Source organism: Pan paniscus, chromosome 8, assembly GCF_029289425.2.
Source record: "Pan paniscus chromosome 8, NHGRI_mPanPan1-v2.0_pri, whole genome shotgun sequence".
Taxonomy (NCBI): domain Eukaryota; kingdom Metazoa; phylum Chordata; class Mammalia; order Primates; family Hominidae; genus Pan; species Pan paniscus.
This window is the reverse complement of record NC_073257.2, coordinates 91,099,535-91,122,543: the sequence shown is the minus strand read 5'-3', so window position 1 is coordinate 91,122,543 and position 23,009 is coordinate 91,099,535. Positions and strand designations below refer to the sequence as shown.

General features: G+C 54.1%; 1 long non-coding RNA gene across 1 annotated transcript in view; it reads left to right on the top strand.

The window, feature by feature from the left end:
- The window catches only part of LOC117974650 (uncharacterized), a 252,116-nt gene that overhangs the window by 85,735 nt on the left and 143,372 nt on the right, over positions 1 to 23,009 (top strand). The window contains exons 6-8 of the long non-coding RNA XR_010113194.1: positions 19,340 to 19,402; positions 20,177 to 20,327; positions 20,817 to 20,970. This is a non-coding gene — a long non-coding RNA (uncharacterized LOC117974650). The remainder of the gene's footprint in view (positions 1 to 19,339; positions 19,403 to 20,176; positions 20,328 to 20,816; positions 20,971 to 23,009) is intronic.

The following is a 23,009-nucleotide window of genomic DNA, read 5'->3' as shown; positions in this document are numbered from 1 at the left end:
AGAGCCGCAGCCACCTCTGAGCTAGGGGAAGTGTGGGGTTCTGGCCTGGGTTGGGAAGTCCCTCTTATAGCCACACCTCTTCCCTTGGGGCTCTGGCTTGGAGTCCCTTTGAAGCAGGCCTTTCTCTACAACCTCCTATGGCTCCCCATTGCCCATGCATCAGCCTGAATGGCCTGGTTGGCCTCGCCCTGCCTACCCCAGTCTGCCCATCACCTTTTCTTCCTCTCGACCCAGACACACCACCCTGGTTGGCAGGAACCTTCCCTCTGCACATCCTCTCCCCCAGCACTGCTCAGACTCCACTTCTTTGTTGGGAAACCATCAGACCTGCTGTGTGCTGAGCACTGAGCTAGGTGCTCTAGGGGACACCGTGTGATTTGGATGAGGCCCCCCCTTCAAGGAATGAGGGGTTCCCTTGAGAAGACAGGGAGGTACGGTAGACAGGCGGGCAAATCAAGTCAGAACTGGGTGTCTTCCCTTCTAGAGTCAAGAATCTAGAGCCGATCTCTTCAACGCTAGCAAGTGACTGAGTGACCATGACTGAGTACCCCGAGGTTTCTGAGCCTCAGGTGCCTCATCATGAACTGTAGCCAATGCTACTCTTTTCCTTCCTACCCCACAGAGTGTGAGAATCAAGTGAGACAGCAATTGCGAAAGCTGGGCAGCAACACGTTTCTTAGTGCATAGGGATTATTTTTGTCTGGTGGAGCACAGCTTTGTTTATTTGTTTGTTTGTCTGAACATAAAGGGCTGCTCTGCAGAAGCGGAGGACAAATGGTTCAACTCCAGCTGGGTGAGTTGAGGCAGGTTCCGTGGAGAAGGGACGCTGGAGGTGGGGCTGAAAGAGCACGAAGGGATTTTCCATGAAGATGAAGTCAAGATGGGGCAGCGAGCGGTGGGAAGGGTGTTTCATTCTCTGCAGATGGCATGTGCAAAGCCACTGGAGAGCAAGAGAGCCTGGCATATGTGGCCACCCAGGCTGACACCCAGGGTGTGTGAGGAAGGGTGAGACAGAATGGGGAGCCCAGGGACGCTGGAGGGAAGAGGTCACCCTGGGGTCAGCATGGGAAGGCCTTTGCCTGCCAGCTGAGGAGTCTGGACTTCATCCACTTGACAGCGGGGAGCCAAGGAAGGCTTTTCGCAGGAGTGACATGGTCAAAGGCATGCCTTGCCCCTTCTCGATGCCGTCATAGCTCCTCTCCCTTTTTTCAAATTTTGCCTCCTCTGTGGAGTTTTCTCTAAATGTTCTGAGTCCCCCGACTCGGGGCACAGCCGATGCTCTTGGGGCTGACCAAGGAGGGGGTTGCCTCCCGTCTGTCCTTCCCCGGTGCCAGCCTGAAGCCCAGTGCTGCCTAGGTACCTCATGTCCTTCACCGAATCTCACTGACTGTCCCAGTACGCATAAACCGTGCTCCTGTCTCTTGCTCTGTGATGTTGGCATGAAATACTCAGATGCCACCATAGCAAGGATTGACCCACATCTCTGGGGTCAAACCAGCTCGGAGGGGCCAAGTCATGTCTCGATTTGATTTTCCTGGATTAGAGTCAAGCTCAGTGACTGTAACAAAAACAGCACCCCCTCCCTTGGTTTAGAAGAGTTGTCATCCCTGGATCTGGCAGCTCTGGGCTGTTTTTATTTTTAACAACCAGAGTTGCCTTGTGGCTGGAGGTGAAAAGCAAAATGCATAGAGAGCAGAGAGGAGGCTGTGTCTATGGGGTCCCTATGGATGGGGGCACAATCATCTCACGAGCGCCTTGGTGACGTCGAGGCTGCACCCTCATTCATAGCCTCCAGGAATTCTCTATGTAGATCTTAAAGTCCCAAAGGGTACTCTGGTTCTATTCTTAACTCTGTAAGAATAAGGGGGATACTTATAACTCTATAAGTATAAGGGGGAAACTGAGGCCCCATGTGGGATGCATCAGCTCAGATCACACTGGGGGTCAATGGCAGAACCGGGAGTAGAACCGTGCTTCTTGCTTCCTGGTGGGTGCATTTTTTCCTGGCCCCAGCTTGGTTCTATATATGGGGACTAAACTGAGTCAGGGAGAGCTTGGAGGGGAGGTGCTGGAGTTGAGATAGAGCTGGAAGAAAGGGAGCTTCAGTGACAGACACCGATGCAAAGCTGGGACAGAGCTGCTGGGGAAGATCTGGCTTAGATTTGGCCAAAAATTGTACACTGCTCATTTTAAATGCTGTATGGTGTGCCCAGTTCGGCCACCCATCCACTGGAAAGGGTGGAAGGCAACACAATACTTTTTTTTTTTTTTTGAGATGGAGTCTTGCTCTGTTGCCCAGGCTGGAGCGCAGTGGCCCGATTTTGGCTCGCTGCAACCTTCACCTCCTGAGTTCAAGCAATTCTCCTGCCTCAGCCTCCTGAGTATCTGGGATTACAGGCGTGTGCCACCATGCCTGGGTAATTTTTGTATTTTTAGTAGAGATGGGGTTTCACCATGTTGGCCAGGCTTGTCTTGAACTCCTGATCTCAGGTGATCTACCCAGCTCAGCCTCCCAGAGTGCTGGGATTACAATCGTGAGCCACTGTGCCCGGCCAATACTTTCAAGATTTCCTAAGTATGGAAGGAGGAGCCACCCTTAGGCTCTGCTTGGAGCACGGCTGGAGAGGATAGCTGGGCATGAGCTGGGTATCCACTGAGTGCCAGGCATCTTTCTTACCTCCACCTATTTCTCCTGAGCACCTAGTCAGTTCTGGGTGTTGAGGGTATGGATATCAAAACAGAATCCTACACTTTATGGAGAAGATACCCATCTCGACAAGCACTTTTTTTTTTTTTTTTTTTTTTTGAGATGGAGTTTTGCTCTTGTTTCCCAGGCTGGAGTGCAGTGGCAGGATCTCGGCTCACTGCAACCTCCACCTCCTGGGTTCAAGCAATTCTCCTGCCACAGCCTCCTGAGTAGCTGGGATTACAGGCTAATTTTTTGTATTTTTAGTGGAGATGGGGTTTCACCATGTTGGCCAGGCTGGTCTTGAATTCCTGACCTCAGGTGATCCACCTGCCTCAGCCTCCCAAAGTGCTGGGATTACAGGCGTGAGCCACCGCACCGGCCTAAACAAGTACTTTGAACAGAATGATCTTATCCCCTAGCAGAGCATCAGCCTTAGGTGGGAGGAGGGGTAGTCAGTGGAGGCTTTCTGGAAGAGGAGGCGCCTGAGATCAGTCTTGAAAGACAAGAGAGAATTAAGCAGACTGAAAATGGGGCAGAGTGCTGTCAGCAGATGAAAGAGCGTGAACAAAACCAGGGAGGCATGAAGCTGTGTGAAGTGATTATTGCCTTGTGCTGTGATAACACACACCCCAGCCCAGGGTGGAGGGAGAGGATTCTGGAGGCTCAGTGGGGCACTGGGTCTGCCGGTGGGCCACCCTTAGCAGTTTGATTTCATCTTATAGGTTCTAAAGCTGGAGAGCGGCTTGTTTGGATTTGCATTTTAAGTGTGACCCTGGCAGCAGTGTGGCAGCTGACTCAGTGAGCAGAGGCATGAGGCAGGGGAGGCTGTTGCAATAACCCAGACAGGAGATGATGAGGGCTTGACCTTGGGCTGTGGTAGCGGGACAGGGAGAGGGACGGGTTGAGAAACATTTAGGAGGTCAAGTTGTTGGGACCCAGAGACTGATGGGATGTGTGTGGGATGAGAGGGAGGAGTCAAGGTGGCCTTGTCCTGGGGCTGAGCAGTGGTGCAATCCAGCCCTGAGGAATTCCGGGAGTGGAGCCGACTTGGAAACTCAAGGCCAATCTCAGGTTGAGACATGGTGAGTCTGAGGTGCCTATGAGGTGTTAAGGTGGCCACAGAACCCCAGGAGGCAGCTGGAAACCCAGGGTCTGGAGGGCAGGAGAGGCTGAGCCAGACGTGTAGGTCTGGAAAGGATAAGCCCACAGCAGTGGGGGAACCACAGGGGTGGTGAGACGGTCCAGGAAGACCCACAGAGGGAAGAAGGGATCTCTCCCTGCCATCCCTGGCCTCTAGTGAGTGGGTGGAGGAAGGGGCACCCGCAGGAGAGGAGGGATGGTCAGAGAGGTAGGAGGCTAGCAGAAATGGTGATGTCACGTGGTCCCGGGGAGGACACAGCTGTTAAGTGTGAGGATGTGGGGGAATGCACTGAATGCAGTAAAGTATCCCACAAGAAGAGGACAGCAAGTGGCCTGCCAGGGAGAGGCAGAGGTTAGGGAAGATCTCCTTAGGATGGGAGAGATGTGAGCACATGCAGAGGCCTGGTGAGAGCAGGAAGTCTTGGTAGAGAGGGACATGCTGTAGGCCAGGGAGAGATGGGCGAGGTTCCAGAGCGGGCCTGCCCAGCACCTCACTGCAAGGGTGGGCTGGCAGGCTGAAGAGAGACCTTCCTTACCCTCTGATTCTGGACGGAGGATACTTAGGATGGGTGTGGGGCTGTGTTTGGAGGCAGGGCAGGGGCAGCAGGTCCCACCAAAGGGCCTTCATATTTTGACGAAGCCAAGTGTCTCTGGGAATTGAGGCTGGCAGAGGGAGAAGGGTGAAGGTCAGTGAGACAAAGAACCCATGAGGGAAATGGGAGGCCGGCAAGCAGGCAGAGGACTTTGGGTTCATGTCCACGGTGCAGTTGAGACTGGAGACCTCATGTTGACACTGGCGCCAAATCTTCATGCTGTGGGCCCTTGCCAGCCTAAGCTTGCCGTGTAAAGAGTGTGGTTGGGTTGGCCCCTGTTAAGTCTGGCTGGGCGGATGAAGGGAAGGATGGGGGTACTAAGAAATCAGGGGTGCTGGTGAGAGGGTCATTCTGATGACCAAACCATTGGAGCAGTTGGAGAATGTGGTCAGAGGGAAAGAAGAGATGTTGGGGTTAAGATGGAAGAGGAAAAGCAGTTTCGAGTGGTGGCCTGGGATTGGGGGCTGGACTTGAGTAGGCTAGAGGGTCCCTGGAGAAGGGTGCTGGAGGTCCGGGGAGTCCAGGTATTGGATGGGTCACCCACATGGATGCTGAAGGCCATCAGCTGCTGGCAGACCTTGGACAGGGAAGGAGAGGCAGCGACCTGAGGCTGGGTAGTTCAGGAGCAAAAGATGCTGGCTAGGAAGGTGGGATCCAAGAGGCTGGGAGAGAGGGGAAAGTAGTAGAATCAGGAGGCATGAACCCTAAATGAGAAAAAAAAAATCCCATTCTAGGGCAGGGTGCAGTGGCTCATGTCTGTAAACTTAGCACTTTGGGAGGCTGAGGTGGGCAGATCACTTGAGCCTAGGAGTTCGAGACCAGCCTGGGCAACATGGCAAGACCTTGTCTCTCAAAAAAAAAAAAAAAAAAAGAAAGGGGCTGATGGCCTCACAGTCTGGAAACACCCCTAGGGATGTGAAAGGGATGTGGGGATCTTGGGAACCACACAAGGGAGTGAGATGTAGGAACAGAAACAGCCGCCCCAGAGAGGATAGAGGAGATGGGTCACCAGCGGCAAAGCCTGCATCACAAGGCTGAGGACAGAGGGGGTGCTCTTAAAGGAAGTAGGGTCCCAGAAGGGCCAGTGGGGAGGTCTGGGAAGGAAGGTCGGTGAGGCAAAGCGCAGTGACAAGGGATATGACTAAAGGAGGGTGCACTGTGAGCTGTCAGCAAGGAAGCAGGGGTGGGTGGCATGGGGCAGGGTTTCCAAGAGGCAGGGGTCTGTAGGATGAGTGGGAGTTTCTCTGGTGAATACAGGAGGCAACGGGCAGGGAAGAGTGGTCAACAAGCGGGAATTCATTCGTTTCGCAGACACTCACTGGGGCTTCCTATGCTTGGGATGCATCAGTGAACAAAGTGACAATCCAAACTCTTGTGGGTCTTACACTCTAGCTGGAGGAGGTGGGAGACAGAAAACATCACAAATACGGTCAGAGGTGAATTGTAGAGTATGTTAGAGGGCCATGAGGCTGTGGCCAAAAGAACAAGCTGAACGGAGCCAAATGGAGTTGTGCAGGTGGAGGGGGCAGGGGCTGGGGGAGCCACTTTGAAGTCGCCGCATAGTGGTCAGGGCAGGCCCGGGTAAGGCTGGCACTCTGGGCCCATGTAGAGTTCCACCCAGTTTGACAGGAACGGCAGTGGGGCTGAGGATCTTGGGAGAGGCACCTGTATGGTTTCTCTGCTGGGTGGTACATGGGAAAATCTCAAGACAAGAATCTTCAGGTTGGGTGAGAAGGGATGGGAAAAGGAAGCAGAGAAAGCAGAAGAAAACCAATATCCACGGGCACCTGCCGAGGGCCAGGCATTGCCCCGGGGACGGCCTCTTGAATTGGTCTCTCCTAATCCTCAAGACAACCCTGTGAGTTAGGAAGGAATTGTTCTTATGGGTCCAGTTTATTTGAAAATAATAGCACCATCAACATGAGCTAATGCTTAGTGCTGTCCTGAACAGTTTGCCTGGATTTTCCTAATGCACCCTCCTGAGCTCCCATTGAGGTTGGTGTCACTGTCTCCGCTTTCCAATAACAAGTCTGAGGAAGCTGGGAAGTGTCAGTGCAGTGGCCAAGCTCGTGGACCCCGCAGCCAGCCTGCTGGGTTGGCTTCCCTGCTCACCAGCTGTGTGGCTTTCGGCAATTCCTTAACCTTTCTGGGCTCAGCTTCCTAACCTGGAAAAGAGGAGAGTAAAAGCACCTGCTTTGCAGGGTCGTGGTGAGGATTAAATAAGGGAATATATGGAAAGAAAGCAGAACAGGCCCCTGCACCTAGTGGGCGCTGTGCAAGGGTGCACTGCTGCTATAGTACTATTCCTGCCCCAGCTCACTTAGGTAGGAGAAGGCTTTGACCTGGAGCCTGGTGGGACCGACCCTCGCCTCTTCCCGGCTGACACTTTGCTCTGTGTGGTTCTGGACTTGCAGAGCCAGGCTGGGGAGGAAGGAGCTGTGTGGCTCCCACCAGGCCTGCTCCTTTGCGGCAGGCATGTGACATATTGTGGCGTGATGTGTTTTCCCCTCATGGTGCAAGACGTGACTCAGAGGGGCATGCTGGGGAAATGAGTTTCTTGGATTTGCCCACCTCATCGCCCCTGCATTCTTTTGAATTTCTCTGAATCAGACTTTATATCTGGCTCTGCCATTCACCAGCCTTATTTATGCAGAAAACAGCCCCACATTTCCAACTTGCTCCACAGCAGTAAAGATTCATCTTTGGCCCGGGGAGGGTAGCAAAAGAGAGGAGGGAAGGGGAAAAAGAGGAAAAAGAAAGAAAAAGGAAGGAAGAAAGAAAGAGCCAGCAACAATCAAAACAACCTTTTTCTCCCTGTGTAATCTGGGCGGCTTCCAGGAGGATAATGTCTTTCCACCGTGGATCGCCCCCTCCCTCCCAGGCTGTTTTCGCAGGAAGTAAACCCTGGAGCATTTTCAATGTGCCCCTCCAGGCAGAACAATGAGGCCCTTGAAGCCTCGGAACCCGCGCTTCCTCCAGTTATCCGGAGCCGCGCGGCGGAGGGGAGCCATCTCTGGGGAGGGGGCAGGGGGGAGGGGCGAGTCTGCAGGGCGTTGCGGAGCCGCACGAGGGAAGCCCATTAGTCAAATAATAGGTTTGGATCCGACTGTTTTGCCAAGGTACCCGGCATTTATCCCGCTCCCCGATTGGGGGCGGGGAGCTGGGAGGAGGCGGCGAGGATCCAATTACGGCTGCTACTGCCCGGTCGCCGGGAGGTGGCGGCGGGCCGGGCCGGGCCGGGCTGGGCCGGGCGGGGCCGAGAGGAGCGGGGATCGTGGATCGGGGATCGGGGATCGGGAGCGCGAGCCTCGGGCCGGCCGGCCTGGAAACACCGCGCCCCGGCCCCAGCCCCGGCCCTGCGCCCCGCGCGGGCTCCTCCCTCCCCACCGGCTCAGCTGCCTCATTGTTTATTGTGGAGCCTGCCTCTCCCCTGCCCGCCCTCCCTCCCGCTCCTTTCTCCCCTCCTCCCGAAAGAAAGAAGAGCCAGTGTGTGGAGAGAATGAGTCATGAATAAACAAACAGCGTGGGGGGAGCTGTCACTCTCAGCTCACTTCCTGGCCGCGCTCCGCTCCGCGACCTCCTGGCGGGGCGCAGAAGCCAGGCTGGCCGAGATGGGCGGCGGCTGCTGGGGCTGCTGGGGCGCGCGGCCCAGCTCAGTCGGGCCCCTCCGCGGCGCGGGACTGGGCTGGGCTAGGGTGCTCAGGACCCCAGTTCCCAGACCTGTCTTTGACCACAGCCCTCACAAGCCTCAGGGCCCTTAGAGTAAGCGAGCGTGACATGATGTCCCCAGACTTGTATGGCCGTGTGAGCCGAGGGCTGTGGGCCAGACCCTTGGGTTGGACAGAAGCCATCTGCCACAGACAGGCAGTGCATGCGGGACCTGCGGCGGGCTTGCGGCGCCTGTGTGGGCTCATCCTCTGGGAATGCCAGTGTGTGTCTGCTGAGTTGTGTAGGCGTGGCTTTTTCCGCGTGACACAGGGACACTGCGAGGATGTGTATATATGGCATGTGTGTCTTCTGCATATGGTGTTTGTCTGGAGTGGGGGTTACACGTGTGCTAGTGACCCGTGTGTGTGTTGTGTGGCCAATTTTCCTGACTCTGAATTTGCGTCTGCCACTTTAAGTTTTGAGATTCTTACTTTGTACTTGGCTTTTCTCTATTTAGTCCTTTTTCTTCTCTCTTGTGTGATCCTGTGGGTCATTTGGGGCCACCTCTCCCCGTTAGTGAGGCCCCAGGACCCCAGCAGACCTCCAGGGCCTGGCCTGGCTGGCCTCAGCGTCCAGCCAGCTGTGGCCACACGCAGGCTGACAGTGCTGACTCATGCCTGGCCAGAGCTGAGTGTGACCAGCGCGCCCAGGCTGGGTGAGCCCCCACCGTGGGGAGGGCAAGGGCCCAGGCCAGCCCAGACCTTCTGGGGACTTGTGACCGCATGGCATTAGAGGCAGGGTCAGGAGTAAGTCATTTCTTCTGGCTTCCCTGGCAACCACACAGCCTCACAGGGGTCCACCCCAGGGCCAGTGCTGACGGCTGGGCCTTCGGAAAGGCTAGTGTGACCAAGGCAAGGCTGTGACTCAAGCTACAGCTCAGGCCCCTGCTGCTTGCCTGGGTCTAGAACCTTCCCAGCTCTGGCCCTGCTCCCTCTCTATGGGCTGGCCCAGCTGCCAAAGCTCCCCAGTTCCAGGTTGGAGATTTGCATGCAGGGACAGACCCCCCTGAGGCTGAAGCAGGGCACGCGTTTGCTCCTTCCCCAGGATTGCTCACTCCTGCAGCCCCCCAGCCAGCGCTTGCTTGCTGGACTTGGTCTCCTGGCACTGGAATCGTAGCCTTGGTTGTGACCCTGATCAGGGAGGCAGGCTCCAGGGCCACAGCAGGCCAACCCTGGCCACTTCCCAGTCTTTCCCATCTTTCAGGGGGGCAGGTAGTTGGGAAGATTAGGATCTACATAGGTTGGGAGGCAGGTGCATGTGGGGTCACAGCCTGGCTCCTTCATCTGCTAGCTTTATGACCTGGGGAAAGTCACATAACCTCTTTGAACGCCTTTTTCCTCTACTTTAAAATGTGCATAGTGACCCTTACCCCATGGAGAGGTTGCAAAAGTTAGGGAGAATGCCTGTGAGCCCTGAGTACATGTCATGGAATGTACTTGTCATGGAATAGGGGCTCAGGAAAGGACAGTGTACTCTCTGTCTACCCCCAGCCCTGCCTTGAACCCTGATCTCAAGGCCCAGAATTTTGCCTGTCCAAGACTGTTGGTCCATGACCCAGGGAAGTGCTGGATCCTGTGGACCTTGGCTGGGATTTGAAAACTCAGAAGCAGTCCTACACGGTACATAGGGGTCTCTGAGTCCCAGGGAAGCATGGGGTCTGGGCTGGCCATTAGAGGTAAGCTGGTCTAGGAAGGACAGCTGCGACAGCATCTTTCTGGATCTTTCCTTGTGGGGAGAAGCCTCCACCCCTCAGGTCATACTCTGGCTGTACCTGGGCTGGTCTCCATTTGAGGACAATTTTTTTTTTGTCTTGATGGAGTGCAGTGATGCAATCTCAGTTCACTGCAACCTTGACCTCCTGGGCTCAAGAGAACCTCCCACCTCAGCCTCCCAAGCAACTGGGACTATAGGCATGTGCCACAATGCCCAGCTAATTTTTCTTTTTTTTTTTTTTGTGGAGATGGGGTCTCACTATGTTGCCCAGGCTTGCAGACAAATTTTGTTTGGCCTACGTGAGATTTAAAAAAAAAAACCATTATTTAGGAATGAAGGCATTTCACATGAAAGTGTGAATTTTCAATTTCCCTCAAATAACTGGGGAGTTTGGCCACACTGGGCTCACTTTTTTATGCGGCAACTGTGGGCTGGAGCTGAGCAGCAGAGGCCCCTACAGGCCGGGTGTATGTTCTCCAGTTTACCACAGTCTCCACTGCTCCCTATTGCACTGGTTCTCAAACTTGAGCATATGGGAAAATCCCTTGCAGGGCTTGTTAAAATACAGATTAGTGGACCCCACCCCAGAGTTTCTGCTTCAGTGGGTTTGGGGTGGGCCTGAGAATTTGCCTGAGAATTTCTGACAAGTTCTCAGGTGATACTGCTGCTGCTGGTTTAGGGCCCCATTTTGAGACCTACTGGGCAGCCTGATGCTGAGGCTGACTGGTCATCTCACTTGGCCTGTTACTTTTCTGTATAGTAGGGAAATATTTCTCTGTACACCCAACTCTAGCAAAAGTAGGAAAATTTAAAAGGACTGAGAATATCATTTGTTCTAGCAAAATGGAGAAGTATATATTTCTTTCTTTTTTTTTTTTTGAGACCGGAGTCTTACTCTATTGCCCAGGCTGGAGTGCAGTGGTGTGATCCTGGCTCACTGCAACCTCTGCCTCCCGGGTTCAAGTGATTCTCCTGCCTCAGCCTCCTGAGTAGCTGTGATTACAGACGTGCACCACCATGCCTGGCTAATTTTTGTATTTTTAGTAGAGATGGGGTTTCAGCATGTTGGCCAGGCTGGTCTCAAACTCCTGATATCAGATGATCCGCCCGCCTCGGCCTCCCGAAGTGCTGGGATAACAGGCGTGAGCCACCGTGCCCCGCCAAAAATATATATTTCTTTGGAGACAGAAAAGATATTCCCTTGTGGTTACTTGCAAACGATTTGCATATATGTCAGATAAACACAACTTCAGGAGCGCAGGGAGGCCTGCCCTGAGCATGGCCTGAGGATATGCCGCGTGGCCACTCTGTGCACTTGTTCCTTCACATGTCCACCTCACTCGTTGACTTTGTCTGCTTGACCCTGCAGGTGTTTTGAGTGTGTGACCCCGGCCAGCTACAGTTTATTAATTAATTGAACAACCATGATTTGAACCAGTTCTATTGCTGCACTGTGTTAGGATATGAAGACAGTGAATAAGACAGACCTAATCCCTACCCTCCTGAGGCTCCCAGACTATTGGGACAGACAGACAAAACAAATCGAACTAGTAGGTGAAAAAAGGAATTGCACGTTGTGATAACACATCAGGATGCTGAGATGGAGAATAACGGGTTATATGAGGACCTCTTTTAGTCTGGGTGGTCAAAGAAGCCTCTCTAAGGTTCCCATCCTATGAGGGGTGGGATTGGGAAGCAAATGAGATCCAGATCTCTAGAGATCTCACCCCGCTTCAAAGCCCAGCTTGCGTTCACCAAGCACAGGGAGCATCTTGACCTTCTGACCTGTGTGTGCGCGCTCTGACCTCAGCTCTGCCTGCTGCCCTGCACCTCAGGGCCAGCCACACAGAGCCTCTGTTGTTACTCAGTGGGTTCGTGAGGCTCCACGTGTGTTTGAGAGGCCACGCCGCACCCTGGCAGTTTACTTTGTCTCCCTGGACCTCAGAACCTTTAGGGCCATTTTGCCCTACGCTCACGTAGAGATGAGGAAACTCAATCCAGTGCTTCTGGTGTTCCCCACTTCCCAGTCAGTCAAAGGGCAGGACTTTTCCTTTCTCTTAACTTTCCTCTGAGCCCAGCCCAAGGCTGAGCACAGAGCAGGGCATGGGACTGGGAGCTGACACTTCTCACATTTGCATCTCCTAAAATGGCTAAAGAATCTTGGCTGGTTACAGCAAAACAGTGGCACATCCTTCCTGTACTGTGCTTAACATCATTCATCAATCATGACCCTTTCCCGTTGAGCCCCCATATAGCATCAGAATCCTTCTCAACACAGGAAACTGATGCCAACGAATTGGAGTTGACTTCTGGGATTAAATTTAATATCAGGTGGGCCTCATCTGGCTTACTGACTAAGTAGAGACCTGAGGCGTGGACCCAGGGTGGGATTTCAGGCACCTGAGCTAGGCGTGGAGGTAGGAGCCAGACTGGCCTGTCAGCTAGAGAAAAGAGAGCTATGGGAGGTTGACAGGCAGTGGGCCAGGGTGAATTCTGATCAGAGTGTCCCTCTGAATGAGGAAGCAAAGGGTATGAGGCAGTGAGGCAGAAGTGAGGACCTAAGACAGAACTGGGATTGGGGTGGGAGGTGGGTCTGGCCAGGGATGCCTGAGGGCTGGCAAAGGGCTTCTTCAGCTCTGCTGAGTAGGGACATGAGGGAGCAGAGCCTGCTGAGACCCACCCTCCTGCCCCACCCAGGCTGCAGTGCTATCCTCCGAAAAGGCTACAACAGCCCCCACCCTAAGTTGCAAGTGAAGGTAGCTTAGGGCACTTTGGAGGGACTCTTTTCTAAGCAAAAGAAGCTTTTACGGAAATTAAATTATGGATATTTGTATTCCAGGAACATCAATATATTTAACAGAGCTGAGGCCATTAGGAGAATGCATAGAGATACCGATGGTCCCGAGTTCCCAGAGAACTGTCTGAATGTCTTGTAGCCCTGCTCTGCACAGAGGTCTGGCCAAGGAGTTGGCCTGGCTCCTAGGGCTCCAGACCTCAGGACTGAAAGTTAGCAAGGTGAAACAAACACAAGGGCTTCCCTGCCTTCCCCGGCCAGCTCCCAGGCCCTGGTATGCCTTCCCTCTGCTCCTGGCCCCATTACCCAGCTCTGGGATGGGGCAGGGTGTGGGTGCAGCTCTGCACACCGGCCTCTCCATGAGGATGGCCTGCACATGTTGTCTGTTCGCTCACTTTCCCATCTGTGTCCCAGAGCTGAGTGAGCACACCCTCGTGGAGTGCCATCCAGGTCCTGGGTCTTCTATCTCACTCCCCTGGGCCTCAGTTTCTTCATCTGTTAAATGGGAATGTGAACCTCATGAGATGGGTAAGATTTTGAGGATTCAGTGGAACAGCTAGCACCCACAGCACTTCACACACTGAGCCAAAGGGAAGGTTACGTCTTTGTACTGTGCCCTTTGGGCTGTGTTGAGTCCTGGGTCTGGTCCACGATGGGCCTTGGGCAGTTCTGGAGCTAGGGCTTTGGTAGCCCCTGAGAATTAGGGACACTCCAGCTGCTGGGCAGGTCTCACTATTCCCCTAGTGCCCCTGGTGCGCCCTGCTGCCATGCCTTTGCTTCTCTGAGCTCCATACTTGGAGCTCCCTTCCCTGCTCCATTTCACTTCATTCAAAGTCCTCGTGGTTCAGTGCCAGGGCCACTTCCCCTGGGAGGTGTTGTCTGGGGAGGCCTCTTGCTCTCCCCAGGCCCTCACTCCACGAGGATCCTGCGGTCCTTGCAGGATCCACAGTTCACATACTGGTGACTGGGAAGGCTGAGGCAACCACACTTTCCGCAGGCTGTAGGGGCAGGTGAGGGGCTGCGGCTCTGGGGCATGTCCTTGCTGGACAGGTGAGCAGCTCCAAAGCTGTTTGGGGAGATGCCTGTTCCTCACCCTCTCTGGGAGGGGTGTGGGATGCTCGCCACTGGGCAAGGGAACACATGTGGGAGTCCCCGCTCACTTTCCTGCATGTGGGCTGTGGGCAGGGACAGACCTGGCCTCTTCCCTCCATGACCTTTCCTCCTAAGCTTCAGCATCAGGTGCCAGGCTTTGAAGGCTGGAAATGCACGGCGCATGGTGCAGGGTCTGGATCTGCACCCCAACTGGATGGGTAGGGTCTGGGGTGATTTGGCCTCTTGGAGTTTCAATTTCCTCAGTTGTAAAATGGGATGCCTTATTCCATCTCTTAAGGTTATTATGAAAATTACAGATGTCAACAAGACTGCTCTCTCCTGCCTCAGCTTCTGTCTGCCTAGAATGTTTTTCCCTTCCTGGTTGCCTAGATAGCTCTTATTCATTCTTCAGAAGATCTGGGATCAGTGTTACTTCCTCTAGGAAGTCCTCCTTGGTTCTGAGTTCCAGACAGGTTCCCACACTGGTAGAATCCTGGTCTCTTCTGTGTTTCTTATCTATATGTGAGTCTCTATTTAGAGATGGCGCCCCCCCTCCGCCTCAGTAGACTGTGAACTCCATGAGGGCAGGGGCTGTGTCTGCTTCATTCCCCATCATGTCCTTGTACCCAGCCTAGGACCCAGAACTTCAAAGGCAATTGGGGAGTATTTGCTAAGTAAATAACAAATTTGAAGTGCCTCATGCCAAGTTAGGATCCCTAAAACAGCAGCTCTTATTAAATGTGGCCCCCAGAGGCCATGTAACCACTCCTCATTTCAGGCCGTCAGTGGGACGTTATATTGCCAGGAAGTTCGGCATCTGGCCTATGCCAGTCCACCTGCCCTGGGGAAGTGCCCACCCATGCTGCGCTTTGCTGTCCTCTCAGCCCCTGGTGCAGGGAGGGCAGGAGAAGAGCCAGGTGAGGTGTGCCTGAGGCCTGAGCCCCCAGTGCTGGTCTCTGTCTGAAGTTCAGCCCTCTGTGCTAGGCCTCCTGGGATCCCTCATGGGCAGGAGGGCAGATGGGAAGTCTGAATCTGAGCACAGCTGGCTAGCTTGCTCGCTGGATAGACAGGCCTTGGCTGCCCCTAAGACCACAGCTAACAGGGTGGTTCTGTGCTCACTGAGGTCACCGGGCTCAGCCCGGGATTCTGGGGTCATTGTCTGTACTTCTCAAGCTTCTGAATCCATTCTCAAGCTTCTGAATCTCCTTGGGCTTCTGAATCCACTTCTGACCACAGATATGGTGCTCATGTCCCCTTATGAAGCCATCCAGGTCCTGGGTCTTCTATCTCACTCCCCTGGGCCTCAGTTTCTTCATCTGTTTTTTTTTTTTTTGGATTGCAAAAATTTATTAAAATTGGAGACATTGTTTTAATCTTCTTGTGCCATGAGACTCCATCAGGCAGTCTACAAAGACCACTGGGAGGCTGAGGATCACTTGAGCCCAGAAGTTTGAGGCTGTAGTAAGCTTCAAAGGCCACTGCACTCCAGCTTGGGTGAGGCAAGACCCTGTCTTTCAAGCAGTAAGCTGCATGCTTGCTTGTTGTGGTCGTTAAAAACCCTAGTTTAGGATAACAGGTCTGCCTGCATTTCTTCAATCATGAATTCTGAGTCCTTTGCTTCTTTAAAAGTTGCTCCACACAGTGTAGTCAAGCCGACTCTCCATGCCCAAGCAAGTCATCCATGGATAAAAACGTTACCAGGAGCAGAACCATTAAGCTGGTCCAGGCAAGTTGGACTCCACCTGTGTGCCAATGGCTTGAGTTAGGCTTGCTGTTTAGGACTTCAGTAGCTATTCTCATCCTTCCTTGGGGACACAACTGTTCATAAGGTGCTATCCAGAGCCACACTGCATCTGCACCCAGCACCATACCTTACAGGACTCGACTCCTACCTCGAAAAGCTCTTCATCTGTTAAATGGGAATGTGAACCTCATGAGATGGGTGGGATTTTAAGGATTCAGTGGAACAACTAGCACCCACAGCACTTCACAGTACGTAAAAGCCTGTCCCATCTGTTTTCCTGACAGAATGCAGAGCTCCTTCCCTGGCGGAGCTGGAGACAGATGGGCACTGGGAAGGTGAGATACTCACACAAGAAAGTTCAGAGTGCTGTGGCGTGGGTGCAGCTCAGGCGGGGATGGGCAGCACTCATGTGGATGCGATGTATATGGGGTCCTTTGTGATACAGCCCAGTGGTGGTACCACGGTCTAGGGTGGACAGACAACTGACAGCAAGTTCTGCTGAATTCTTGGAGTAGACAGTGTCTGGAGCAGTGGTCTCTGCAAGGCCACAGCTTACCTGGCCCTCTCAAATCAGTCACTAGTGTCTAGGGGGTCCCTGAGTGTCAAGAATAACCAGCCTTGGAAATCCTTTGCCCTGGGCCCTGTTCTACTCAGGAAAGGGCCTGCATGGCCTGAGGGCTGGACACACTCGAGTGGGGACACACCTGCTTGTCTGCTCACATGTTCACACATGTACACATGTGTGTACACATGTACATACATACTCTAGATTGACCCCCTCACTTGCATGGACCTGAGTGAGTGTCTCATGTCTTTTTCTATGTAGGACACATGGAAAAATGATTCCCAAGCAATTTCCAGGAAGAATATTCTATCTAGTTCCCTCTCACCTCCCACTACCTCCATTTTATAAACTGGGAAACTGAGGCCAGAGAGGGTAAGTGGTTTGCCCAGGGTCCCACAGCAGGAGCAGCAAGTGTGACACCAGGGTGTCCTAACCTGTGTCTGGGACGTCCCAGCCAGGTGACTTCTATCTTGCCAGGGAGTGTGTTACAGTGAGCTCTCCTCAGCTCAGCAACCCCATTTTACAGATGGGCAAAACCGACCTGGCCATGATCTCATCCAAAGGGCACCCATGTCTCGATCACGCAGAGTCGAGACTCAGGCTCTGAGTGGGAGCCCTGGGCTATGGGTTTTGCCCCACATTGCTGGGAAGTTCCAGGGGTGTAGCTGCTGCCAGGAGAGCTCATTCAGATTGTAACTTACAAATGAAAAGGGAATTTAATAAACAGGGTTCCATGCAGGAGCCCGGGGCCAGCCTTTCCCTGCAGCCACCCACCTGCGGCTGCCTGCCCCAAGGGCCCTCCCCACCAGCTTAGGGCCCCTGTGGCCGGCCAGCAGCCCTGCCTGGGCCTCCTCCCCGCCCTGCCCCCAGTGCTGCTGACACAGGCTCCTTCCTGGCCTCTCACCTCCACAGCCCTCTCCCGCCCTCCCGCTGGCGGGCTGCAGTAACAAGATGCCCTTTGTGTGTGCTGGCAGGGGAGGGGGCTGCGGGCAGGCTCCTGCTCGGCTTCTTGCTGCTGAGTCACAGCTCCCTGCCAGGCTCTGGGAACAGAGTCGCAGGTGACTGGCCAGACGGCACAGAGCCCAAGATCTTGGAGATGACCTCAGACAATGCCTTCCTTGCACGGGAGGGGACATCGAGTCTCAGAGAGGGGAAGGGGCTGCTGCATGCTTTTCTGGGGGCAAACATCAAGATTGGGCACCTCTTCCTGCAGGTTAAGGGCTCTCAGGCTGGTCCTGTTGTCATAGTAGAGTCCTACTTCTCTCCAGAACAGCCTGAGTGTGTCTGTGTGTCCACGTGCATGTGCACACATGCTCACTCATGTCTGTGTTCACGTGTGAGCATCAGGGGTTCAACCGTGTGAGTGTGTCCTTGCGTGAGGCTGTGTGTAAGTGTGTTTGCCCTTCTAGGTCTCCCATGCCTTCTCCCAGAGACACACACGCCTGTCCTCAATGGCATATCTCCTTCCATCTGCTTCTTAGTGCTTACCTGAGCTTCTCCTTGCCCACTGCAGGAGGCTCCAGCCCAGGCAAGTGAGTGCCTGTGATGGGCAGCTCATTACCTGACAAGTCACCCCCAGAAACCCAAGGTAGGGTGTCTCTCTGCCCCACTGCACTGTGCTGTGTGGGACTCACCAGCGGGGGCCCAGCCAGAAATGTGTGGTGCTTAGGAAGGTGGGCTCTGGAGACAGGCTGCCTGGGTTTGAATCCTGGCCCTGCCATTTCCTAGCTGTGTGACTTGGGCAAGTTTACTTTTCTTCTCAGAGCCTCTATTTTCTCATCTGTAAAGTGGGGATGATAATAATAGCCTTGCCTCAGGGATTGAGGTTGTACCTCTAAAGATCTTAAAATAGTGTGCAGGTCCTTAAGGAACATTAGCTATTATTATTACTGTTATAGTTGTTCTTGACCCCCAGGGAGCTCTTTGGAGATGCAAGGGGCTGAAGGGGTTGAAGTCTCTGGCAGCATGAGAGGCTCAATTCCCTTGGTCACTGACCAGCAGGCAGTGAAGGGGCGGGGGGCACTCTCCCAGGAAGGAGTCATCTGTTCTGGGCTGTGTCCCCACCGAGTGGAGCCACCTTCAACAGTATTCCCCAGGAGAGGTCTGCACCATTGGAAGTGACCCCTGGCTCTGTGCATGCTGCCTTCCTGAGTCGCTCAGCTAGAGCAATGGCCAGGCCCTGGGAGGCAGGGCAGGGTGGCCAGACGGCCGGAGCTCCTGCTCCTCCCTCTCCAATGGGCCTTGGCGGGCGGCAGGCTTCCTGTTGCTGCTGCTATGATGCCCCACCTAATGCCGGGGATGGCCATCTGGGCCCAGGGGCTCGAAGAGGGGGCCTGCCGGCCATCTGCCTGCTTGGCGTGGGCTGCTTCCGAAGGGCAGCAGGGCGCCTGCCCACAGTAGCTGGGGCAGGAGGAGGCCTCGGGGCTGGTTCTCTGGCCTGGGCAGCCTGTCAGGCTGCAAGCTGCTGCAAGGAGCCCGATCCCCAGAGCTTCCTGCCCTAATTTTCCCTGCATGTATGCACAGGAAGGCTGGCTGCGGTCCCTGCCGTGTGAGCTCAGGGAAGCCTCGCCCTCCCCAGCTGCAGTCTTTCCATCTGTACAGTGGGCAGGCTGGATCCAGTGCTCAGATTTCCATCCAGTCGGCGCTGCCTCTGGGCCTTGGGGCTGACTGGGGGTCCACTTTTTGGGGTGTGGGAGGGTTTCCCAAATGTGTCCTATCCTCCCAGCTCTGACCCTGGGGGCCAGCTCTCCAGCCAACCGTGGAATTACATGAGTCCCTAAATAACCAGCTGCAGGTTAGGTCCAGAGCAGGCGTTCTTGCTCAGCGACAGCCCAGCCCTGGTTCCTTGCATGGTGGTTGCAGGGTGACCAGACACTGCAGAACACCTCTCCAGAGAGGCGGAGACTGGCGAGGATGGAGGAGGCAGCTTCTCACTCACTCAGCAGTTTTCTGAGCATTGTCACTGTCTGACGCTGTGCCTGGTCCCGGGGACATGATGGTGACTCGCCCTTTACAGTGTGATACATTCTAGGGTGGGTGACCTAGCAGGGAGCCCAGCCTGGCCCAGGGGGCCTGAATTACCTCTGAGATGTGACGCCTGAGACCTGAAGGAGAAGTTGGAGTGAGCCGGGGTGTTTACTCTACATAATCGCCTACGAGATAGGTAGCTGCTATCCCTACTTGACGGATGAGGAAAAAGATTCTCAGATAAATCAATATAGAAGCGGCTTTCCTATGGTCACCCAGTAGGTAGCAGAGCTGGGATCTGAACCCTTCCTTGTCTGACTTCAAATTCCATCAGGCCCTGACATTCTCCAGCTTTCATGGTGTTCCTGCAATCCAAGTGCCGCTTATCTCTCTACAGGTGAGGTTAGGGGTTGGGAGGATGTCCTGAGCAGGGAGCACCAACTTCTCTGGCTGCAGGAGGGGAGGGAGGGGGTGGCCGGCTGCCCTGGGTGCCCTTTCTTTCCCTTCCATCCAGGGCTGGAAGAAAGCCATACTTCTGACTCCAGGAAGTGCTTTGGTGGAGCTGGACCGGCTTCTGAGCTGTCTGTGGCGTGAGGCTGGGATAAGTGTTTGGTCACCTGGGATGGGGAGCCACTGGCCTGAGGTGACACAGACAAAGTGGAGCCAGGAGAACCTGTCCTGGCTCACTGTGGAGCACCCCGTCCCTGCTCCCCTGCAGCAGGCTCAGCTATAAGGCATTGCCAGCCTAGCCCCGCGGTTTCTTTTGCTGGGATAAATTCAGTGGAAGGAGCTGTGTAAAGGCACAGGCCCTGTCCCACAGAGAATCCTTGTCACTTACATGCTCCAAGAGGTCTCAGAACTAGGGGACTTCCTCCCCTACCTCCTCCTTGTCTGGAGCTGGCATTAGGCCCCACATCTTCCAGACCCAAGAAGGGCATTTACTCCCGGAGATGGCTGGGCAGACCCTCAGTAGGTATTCCACGAAAGTGTTCATGGCTTAAACCCAACACTTGATTTCTCCCTGAGCCAGTCTCTGTGAATGTCCTCACCATCGTCCTATGTCACTCCTGGCCTCCTGCTAACAACCAAATCTATTGACTCTCCAGATCCCCAATGTCTCCATGTCACACTACTTCCATTGCCACCATTCCTGTCTGTATCCTTGTCTTAGGTCCACCAGATGACCGGCTGGCCTCCTAATTGGGCTTCCTGCATTCCTGCCTGTGCTCGGAGCTCCCTTCTCCATTTGCCTGCTGGAGGAGGTTTACAAACAAAATCAGATCATGGCACTCCCCTGGGGCCCTGCATCCTGTGGCCAGCAGGTAGGGCTTCTGCGACCTGGACCTGGCCACCTTTGGCTTCCCGTCCTCCCATTCCTTCCAGGCCCCACGGTGCCTTGGTGTCCCTGCCCTCCTTTTTCCTCCCCAACTTCACCTACCAGTTCCCATCTCCCTTCCTTTGCAGGGTGTTTCTGCTGCTGGAATTCTTTGCCCCTGGGTCTCTGTGGTTAGCTCCCTTTCACCACGCTCAGTCAAGGTCTAATATTGTCCCCCCACCACCTCCTGCATTCACTCTCTGTCCCATTACCCTGTTTTACTTTCTTCAGAGCACTACGTTGTTTTGTTGTCCTCTCCACTACCCCAAATAGAATGTAAGCTCCAAGATGCGAGGGCATTCCCTGTCCCATCCATTCTGCATCCCAGAGCCTGGGCTGGAGCTGAGAAGGTGCTCAAGGAATGTTTGTCGCATGAGCCAATTTCATAGTGCTCCAGGCTCCCAGGTGGAAAGGTCCTTGGTCTTTTCTTTACCAGGTCTTGGAAACGCCCCTGTACCCCAGAAACTTCCTGGTCAGTCCCTGGTCAGTGTATATCATGCTTCCTGTGACATGACATCAACTTTTCTGTGACTTCCACTGGTTTTGGCCCAGCTCGAAGAGCCTGACACTTCTTCAGGGAATTCTACCAGGTATTCAAAGAGTGAGTCTTAATGCACAAAGAATGAGAGACGCAGGGTCATGAGTCGCAGGTTCAAGTTCTGACTATTCCTCTTCTCCATGGTCAGCTGTAAGTCGTCGAGGTCTCTGGCCCTCGGCTTCCCCTCTGGAAATGCTGGGAACCATACCCCTCAGGGCTTCAATAGGGTGGGAGGAAATGCTGGCCAGTGTGGGCAGCCGGGGGTCTGGTACAGGCCTGTGCTTAACAAGTGCTGTTTGAGTTTGGGGAAAAAGTCTCCACGATTCTTCATTATCCCATAACATTGAGGCCCTCGTGCCCTGCCCAGGTATAGCTGCTCCCTCTGCCTGGGGGCATCTTCCAAATTGGAAAAACAGAGAGGAAAAGAGCAGTCCTGCTCAGGTGGGGCTGGGATGTGGAAGGGAGGTGGGGTGCGGGTGGTGTGCTGTGCTCACCCACAGTGATTTGTAATGTTTTGTCTTTTGGAAAACACTGCGGTGCAAGGTTGCCCAAGGTCAGTGCCTCTGTTCTGCGATCTCTTTATGAAAAGGGAGAAGAGAAAGTAGTCACTGCTTCCAGTTTTTTAAGGAGTTGGCCAAGAGCCAGCACCAGGCATCAGAGGAAGGCAGCTGACTGCACTCGGCCACATCCTAAAAGTGCCTGGAAGGGGAGGGAGGAAGCAGGCGCTTCAGAAGGCACTACTGTGTGTCAGGACTCATGCTAGGAACGCTGTAACAGGGAGCAGTGATGGAGTCCTTGAGGTACGCCAGACATTGTTCTAACCACTTTATGTAGATTGACTCATTTCATCAATTTCATTCTCTCTGCCTCTATGAATAAGTGTTATTGTTCCCATTTTATAGATGGGTTAGCTGAGGCACAGGAAAGCAAAATAACATGTCCAGGGGCCCACAGCCAGCACGGATGTTATTTAATCCCAGTCCCACAACTACCTGGAGATGAGGATCATTATTACCACCATTTTATCCATGACAGCTCCAAGGCTTGGAGGGGTTAAAGCAACTCGTCCAAGGTCACGCAGCAAAAGGGCACCACAGAGCTGGGATTTGAATTCCAGTCTGAGCGACTGCAAAGCAGTGCATCATCCTGTGCTATGTAACTTGGCTGGTCTCCTCGCCTTTTCTCATTCCCCTGAAATGGATGGGCTGGGGGCTGGACACATGGCTGCTGGCAATCTTCAAAGATTGCAAGGGATGGTGGGAGCTAAGCCAGCCCCCAGAGCTGCTGTGGGCCCCCCTGATTTCCCCACTAATGGTGCCTTGGGCTTTATGTGGACGTTGGTGTTTCCAACACAGACCTAGAGGAAGAATCTTAAATCCCTGGTAAACCTCCCTATTGAGCCACCTTCTTTGTTATCGGAGGGATGTCAGGAAAGATTCAGATAAAGAGGTAATGTCTGGGCCTCACCACCCCAGAACAGACCCTCACACACCACAGGATGAAGTCGGAGGGGGAGAGGTTGCTGGGTTGGAGCCAGAGCCTATGGAGGACCAGGCGCGAGTTGGCCCAGCATGCTGGCCTATATCCAGCCTGCAGCCCCCACTCCCTGTCTTCCTCAGGCACCCTCCTTCTCTGCTCTCCCCACCACCATCAGAGCCTCCTCCCAGGAAAGGCTGGGAAGTTAGGGTCCTGGTCTCTTTGTGATGATCTCCAAGGGCCTACTGTGGCTGTGTCAGTGTAGGAAGAGCCCAACTTTGAGGGTCCAGAGATTGGGCTCTCTTCCCCAACAGTTGCAGCTCCATCTCTGATTGTCTTAGGAGACATGGCAACATCCTAGGTTTCACTTTCCTCATCTGTACAGTGGGTGTAATAATGTGGCCCCTGAGCTGACAGATGAGGGCCAGATGGGGCGAGGGATAAGAACGCACTCTGAACGAGGTCAAATCTTGGCTGGCTGCCCACAGTCACTAACTTGTCCTATAGCCCAGTGGCCGAAAAGTTTGCATCATATTGGAATCATCTGGGGACCCTAAAACATGCTGATGCCTAGCTCCTCCCCCCAGGTGTTCTGATTTAATTGATTTGGGGGAA